This window comes from Euphorbia lathyris, chromosome 8, assembly GCF_963576675.1.
Source record: "Euphorbia lathyris chromosome 8, ddEupLath1.1, whole genome shotgun sequence".
In the NCBI taxonomy this organism is placed as follows: Eukaryota; Viridiplantae; Streptophyta; class Magnoliopsida; order Malpighiales; family Euphorbiaceae; genus Euphorbia; species Euphorbia lathyris.
The window spans coordinates 7198553-7206652 of NC_088917.1; the positions used below are offsets into that span (position 1 = coordinate 7198553).

Sequence of the window (8100 nt, forward strand, 5' to 3'; positions counted from 1 at the left end):
TGTTCATTTTGAATTGTTTTTTGTCAATTTCGATTTTGATATTTTCAACAGTGTATCGTTGAGTTTTATGTCAAGAAACAAAGTTAAAAGTGTTGGGATTTTTTGAGAAAAATATAGAAGAAATTAACAAAATCTCACAAATGGCCCTTTTATAGGCTTAGAATGCATCAAAAATGGAGATTTTAAAGGAAACAATAAAATCTCACTACTTATCTCACTAACAAACTAAAGACATGGTAAACTAAACTTAGTCAAAAACAAACTTTGAATCAGATAATCAAAATCTCAATATTCTCTCTTGATTCAAAGTTTTTTTGGTACTTACCATCTTGTAATCGGAGGACTTCTCTCCGTGACTTCTCAGTGCACTTCTCACCGCCTTCAATTATTGGAGCACTTCTCCGCACAAATGGCTTCTCGATACACTTCTCACCGACTTTCAATTATTTATTGGAACACTTCTCTTCAACAATAAAAATACTAATTCTTCATCGACAATACTTGTCAAATTGACATGTTCTTCTGTAACTTTATTTTTTTGCATTTGAAACGTTGAAGCTTCTCCTTGTGCCAACATTCTTTTTCTTCTGATCATGCTTCTCACAATTACCATACTAAGTAATTTTTAATTTTCAATAAAATTCCCTCAACCACTCCATGGTTGAGTTTTGCTTCAAATACTTACAGATCCCTTAAAGATCATTGAGGCTCTCATACCAATTGTTGGGATTTTTTTGAGAAAAATACACAAAAATTAATAAGAAAATAGTGCTAACAATTTTATTCAATTTATCTATTATGCGGAATTAATGAAAGATAAATAAACAAGCAATCGAAAAACACATATTTACGTGGTTCACCAATGTTGTGTTGGCTAGTCCACGGGCAGAAAGAGAATAGTATTATTAGGAGACGAAAATCAGATTACAATGAGTAGGTTACATAATGGGGTATTTATAATACCCAATCTAAACCAATCCAACTAGGAACCCATGATCCTAATCCTAGGAACCCATGATCCTAATCCAACTAGGAATCCAAAACCCAATTTCTAAGGCATTACGACATTATCAATGTTCTGTTGAAAGATACAGATTTATGGCTCTTTTATAGGCTTATAATGGAACAACAATTGAGATTTTAAAGGACACAATAAAATCTCACTATTTATCTCACTAACAAGCTAAAGATCTGGTAAAACTAAACTTGGTCAAAAACAAACTTTGAATTAGAGAATCAAAATCTCAACAAAAAGGTCATAGTATTAAAAAAGCTATAATTCAAAAATAAACTTAAATTTGGAAATTTACCATAATAATTATCAAATGTGTTTTCCCTTCTTCATGCACAAGTTCTAACATGAAAACATCTCCCTCTTTTATCTCATTTTCTTCGACAAATTCAATCCATCCATCTTTATTAAAAGCTTCACCATTTTTATCCATCTTTGTTTTCACTGTCCATGGATTTTCCATTTCATTCTTAATGGTTATTTTTGGACATTTGCTAGTATCAAGACCATTATCTTATGGAACATAGGCTCTTTGACAGGAAGATTAGTTGAATTATGAAGTGGAGGAGAATAAATATAATATGCCTACTAGAAACTAACGGGGTTGGAGCCAATGCCAAAGAGATAGCTCCTTATGGTTGTAAGCTTTGTACTCAGGAAAGGATAAAGGTAGAAATGGAGTAGGTATCCTCATTGCTCGAGAGTATATTGATGATGTAGTAGTGGTGTCTAGAAAGAGCGATTGAATTATGAGTATTAAGCTTGTGAAAGGGGATGAGGTTGTGAATACATTAAGCACATATGCACCATAAATAAGATTGGATGCCTCTATAAGACAACCTTTTTGGAAGGACTTGGAGGAATTGGTGCAACAGGTTCGTAAGGATGAGAAGATGGTACTAGGCGGTGACCTCAATGGACATGTGGGGTGTAGGGGAGATGGGTTTGATAGTGTCCATAGAGGTTTTGGTTTTAGAGATAGGAATGAAGCATGAAATGATACTCTGGAATTTGCATTAGCCTGTGACTTAGTATCATGAACACTTGTTTATGAAAAGAACCTCCCACTTAATGACTTATCAGAGTGGCAGTAAGGATAAAACCACAGAATGAGTTTTTTATATTCAGTTTAATGAAATCCCCGTTCAATAAGGAGATCATATGGTCGTCAGCCCCCTGTTCAAAATCTTCAAACATACGACAGAACGGGTCGGATGAAAATTATTACCCCATACGAATTTATGACAATCCATTTCCACTTTGTTTAGACACATAACCGAGTAAATCTGCTTAACCGTGAATCTCCCGGATTCAGATTCCTCCCAGATGCAGGTGTCGATGTCAGTGCCTGATCTCCTGGTTGCCATTATCAAGTCTCGAACCTCCATCCGAAGTACTGGTAAATCCGTCCAGGTATCCACCTCCAGAAAGTACTCCACACAGCAGAACTGTGTTTGTTGCCTCAAAACATCCATATCATGAACACGTTCCGCAACTGAGGGTTTAATCCATAGGTTCGTCCAGAAATTCAGATTTGAATTCTGCCCAATCCACCATAACCTTTCCGCATAACCTCGCAATGATGCCCTTAGAAGAGGATCAAATGGACGACCTGCTGATATACTGTTTCGGTATGCCTGATAACGTCATGAAGCGTGACCTTAACAAACTGATTGTTTCGGAGTTACCCTCCTATAGCTCCCAACTGAATTCTTCAAAATAATAACAATAACATATGAGATTAATTAAGAAATATATTAGAATACAACGAAAAACTAAAAATTCAATTAAACTACAACCAAAATTCAACGGGTAAATTACAACAAAGGTACCTGAACTATACCTTAATTCACACTTTGGTACCTGGATTACATTTTGTCTCAAAAATATACTCAAAGTATGGGTGACTGGACATTTAAATGTGTTTATCCGGTAAATGTCTGATCAACAACTATTTGACCACTTTTATCCAAATAATGGGACCACTTTACATTTACTAACCTAAAAATACTATTAGACCCTTAAATGAATTAAAAAGATATTCTTTCCCTTTGAATCTTTCTCTCTCTCTTGTTGTCTCTCTCCTCTAAATCTCTATCTCTTTTCTTCTCATCCATGGCTATCATGGTTATTAATTTCCAAATTCCAATTCTCATACCTACCATGGTTATTAATTCCCAACACTTTCTATTGCTTTGCATCAATTTCTCTAGTTTTTCCATTTTTTCAATTTTTTCCATTTTTTCCATTTTTTCAATCTTCACAGCTTACAGTTTTACAGGTTACAGTTTTACAATGAGGATGATGATAGATTTTGGCAGCCATAACCTTACTGTGGATTTCAACTGTACGATTCCTTGGATGCCGACACCGATTTCACTCACTCTTTCTCCTCTTCCTCCGCCGTAGTCTCCGGCACTTTCTTCAGTTAAAGAAAAGTCCGAGTTAGTTTTTGTCTCCAAAACCATACTCCCATATCTCAACTTTTACTACTCAAATTGGCTGTTCCCATGGCGTATCTAGCTGTTTTCGTTGTACAACATAAGATGATGGTGAATGATGTTGCTGTTTTGAAAATGGCTATCAGACCCAAACCTTGTTGTTTTGAAAGTTGTTGGTTTCTCAATCTTTGCTGCAATCAGCCAATTGGAAAAAAAATTTGAAAGAAAGCCCATGAATTTCAATATTCACAAATAGGAAATTTAGATAATAAGAAAATGAAAAGTTGTTTGATAAAAAAAAGAAAGTAGTAAATTGATGGAGATAATTTTTCTGGGCATTTTGAAGAGGTAGAAATTATTGCAAAGATAATAATGGAAAGGGAGAGTTAGAGGTAGATGTTAGGGATGTAAAGAAAGGCTAAAATTGTATTTGCAATTGACGTGGATCCCACATTTAAACCAAAGATCTAGTCAAACTATGCCACATCAATAGTTAACTTATTGTAGCAGGTTGTAAATATTATTTTGTCCAGTCATCCAAAGTTCGGGTATATTTTTATGACAAAATGTAATCTAGGTACCAAAGTGTGAATTGAGGTATATTTCAGGTACCATTCGTGTAATTTACTCAAAATTCAACAGTATATCTACAATGCAAAAGAATTACAATCTATGTTGAAATGGAATATGCTATAAACTATTACAATAAATATTTTTCTAATGTTCCGCATGAAGAGACTTTATCAATTCAACATGTTACATATATACATTTAGCCTTTATAATAAAAAAATTCAATTATATAAAAAAATCATAACAATTAGTTTCAAATTCATCTCGATGATAATCGTTTTTTTTATGGAATTTCATGATCACCAAAGTATTAAAATTCAATTATTCATTAGGTTACAATAAACTAATATATCCAATTGAATCAACTTAAGATGATGAGTTCCCCTATTTTCATCTCGTAATATCTCATCAATTTGTTCTTCATTTTTCTATTGTATCCAATATCAGTTACTCTCGCAGATATCACTTCTATGACTTTATTAAAATTTTATAATAATTATATATTCTTGAATTTTGAAAGCAAAAACATGAAACAAGCAAGGAATATAAAACAAAAATCACTAGTACAGAAATGCTTACTTGTGTCGCACTTTTTCAGGTTGTTGTGTCGCACTTTTGTGTGACACAACAAGTGTGCGACACAAGGACTTTGTATCGCTCTTGAGAGCGACACAATCTACTCATCTGTTGTGTCGTTTGTTACACGCGCGCGACACAACATATGATACTTCTTGTGACACACTCCAAGATTGCGCGACACAAGCTCCCCGGTTAATCTGGTACACTTTGTATCGCTCTTTCACCACGCGCGACACAAAATATTGATTTTTTTTTCATTTTACAAAATTTTCTAGCATCCAGCATAAAATTTTATAATAAAAAATTTACTTGATTCTATATAAATAGAAATTAAAAATTTAAATATAATTAAATATAGAAAACAAAGAAATATTTAATAAGTAAAATAATAAGAATAAAAAAATAAGAATATTATAGAACATACAAAATGAGCAACTGAAACACCCAATAAACTTTGTTACAACAAAATGGTATATATAATAATAAATTTCAAACACAAACCCTAAACTTTCATTTAAAAGACAAATTAAGGCCGTTACACTCCATTATTCAAAGAAAGCATAAAAATAAACAAATCAAAACATAAAATTCATTTAATTAAATTCGCACATCAGGTATTAGCCAAGATATAAGCTTCAATGGCCTTAAAAACTTCCATAGCCTTATCAGCAGCAGCCATAATAATGTCTTCATCAACCTCCGAATTTTCTTTACGAAATACAAGCTTTTGCACTTAACAATGGTTTCTCCATCCAAACTCACCATTTCGAATTCATGAGTAACCTTATCAAGTGTTTCCATCCATGGCTCTCCTCCTATCACACTGTAACTGTGCTTCAAATTCTCTGTGTCCGTTGATTCTATTTTCTTCTTGATATACTTGAACTCTGCTCCTGCATTTTCAATTTTTGACATGACAACACGATTTATAAAGATATTCCTCTATTGACAGAAATGAAAATAAGAAATTACCTTCAACAGCAAAGGAAGTTTTCTTGATGGTTCCAGGGCCTCCATTTCCTTCGAGAACTTCAATGGTGATTTGGGTAATGATTTTGGGGATAAATTTATCTGATTCGAGGACAAAAATCTTGAACATGGTTGCTACGGGGACTGAAGTTATAATATCTCTATGAATTGTTAAAACACCAGCCATGCTTCTGATTAATGGGGTTTGGAAAATGATATTAAGGATTGAAAAATGACCTGTTTGTGTCTAACTGGTTTACGTGTTTAGCACAAAGCTCAGAAATGCTAGAGTTATGTCCCTGAAATCGCAAAAAGTTAAATCAACAAAAACAGCAGATTCTTTAACATGAAAGTAGTCAGAATGTTATATCTCATGGGGCATTCAATGTAAGTTTTAAAGCTTAATTAGGATATTTACATTAAATAAGGCAGCGTCATGTTTTTTAGGAGCGATGAATTCTTTAGGACGTATTCTTCCTACTCTTCTTGATCAATCCTCCCATCACCCTTTATATCCGCCTCGCTAAATGTCTGAATAATAGACATGAACATCAAAATCAGAAATCAAAGTGAGAACCGAACCCTCAAGAAGAGTGTACATCACATTGCATAATGCATACCTTGTCTACAATTGTTTCAATAACATCAGCAGATAAAACTAGATCAGATTCCTTCAATAAAGCCAATACCATCTCCTTCAACTGCAAATGATAGCACAATTGCCGGTTTTGGCCACCCTCCAACCTTCACCCTTATAAGGTTTGAAATTACACAATATGGTAAAAGTTGGACTTCATATATATTAGGCATGTGTTCTCCTCCCATAAGCATATATGTATATTTTGAAGTAGGAGACAATATAATTTTAACTCTACCTTAGTGATTTGAGATGCACGTGAAATACTAGTATATTGATTAAAAGCTAGATTTGTATTTTATGCACAACTAAGACAAAAATACTGTTAGGACCGACACAAGTAGACGTGTTTGTGTGTAAATATGGGAGAAGAGAGTGTTAGAAATAAAGACAAGAAATAACTAACAGCAAACAAAACCTGGAATTGAGCATATGTATGGGCAAGATGAAGAGAAGAAAAGGGTTAACATCAAACCACTTAAAGACCATATGGCCTAGATCCTACTCTCTTTCCAACCCTTAAATACCCAATCTTCTTTATCTGATAGATATCTATCCTCTCTCATATTTAATTCAGTTATCTTACCAATCTATATCCCTTACAATTCATTTTCAAATTATACTCCATTAATGGCCAAACAACTAAAACAACTTCTACAAGAGAAGCAAGAACCTTTCGTATTAGAGCTTTACCTCTTGGAAAAAGGGTATTTGAGAAGACTTTTAACTCAATTGATCTTAAGAGAACCCAAAAGGATATTCCCAAATGTTCCAATCTACTAAGAGCTGTGTATAATCAGCTTATTTCCTTAAACGACAGACTCAAGGTCAAGACCTCAAATCCTAGAGATGTTGCAAAGACACCAGACTTAGGTAGGCTTTCTTCTGAAGAAAGCTCCACTTCACAGCAGAGAAAGATGACAATCAGAGTGACAGAGGTTTTAATATTCCCCTCTTTAGAATTAATTTTATTTCCTTATAAGGGTATGGACCCTGTATCAATTTTTATTTTGGTAGAACAACACAATTCTCAGAAAAAATACAACAAAAATGGACTATGAGAAACACAATATTAAAGCTCTACAGAGTTGTATGACCTCATAAGGTCGCAGTTCCTTACATGATGATTAAATTAACACGAGAGTCATACCTCTGCGAAAAGCAGGAATCCAATTGGAAGAGATGGCATCCCTACATGCCCGCATTGCAGCTACTGTAATATCTTGGCTGGGGCACACAATTTCACACACACACAATCAATGGATGAACAAAACCTCAAACAATTCGACTAATTAATCAAACAAGGATGGATAAAAGAGAGTTAAGGCAATGAATAGCATACATACCCATGTTGATCATAACCCACACCCATTTTGCTGGGCTTCCATAGGTATCGGTACGCGATGTGAAAATTGAAGGTTGGGGAGAAGGTGAGAGAAATAGATTGGTTGAATTTGATGGGTAAAACTTAAGAGCCGGGAAATTCAGAAACCGATACTCTCGGCGAAGGAAGACGTCAGTGACAATTTTAGGATTGAGGAGGAAGCAGAAGCAGTAGGAGGCATTGAAGTTGTCCGATCGAAGGTTTTAAGGTGGCACAAGCCTTGCCACGGCGGAAGAAATGTCACGCGGCCGGCTGTATAGGGAAGAAAGGAGGTGGCGGCAGTGATGGGGAAGAAGAAACAGAGAAGTTATTTTTTGGGTCTGATTTTTAGGGTTCAAGAACCTAGATAAATCTCCAATTATTTATCCTTTTTCATAGTTTACATTTTTTTTTTTGGTAGAACATAGTTTATATTTTTTAATTTCAAATCATTTTAATAAATGGTATAAATCTGTAAAAATGGGTTAATCTATCAATATTTTTTCTAAAATTTATTTTTTTATATTT

The 8100-nt window shown here is 34.1% G+C and overlaps 1 pseudogene; it reads right to left on the bottom strand.

Annotated features, from left to right (window-relative positions):
- Window positions 1–5149: 5149 nt before the first annotated feature.
- Window positions 5150–7899, bottom strand: LOC136203791 (major allergen Pru av 1-like; annotated as a pseudogene).
- Window positions 7900–8100: the final 201 nt, after the last annotated feature.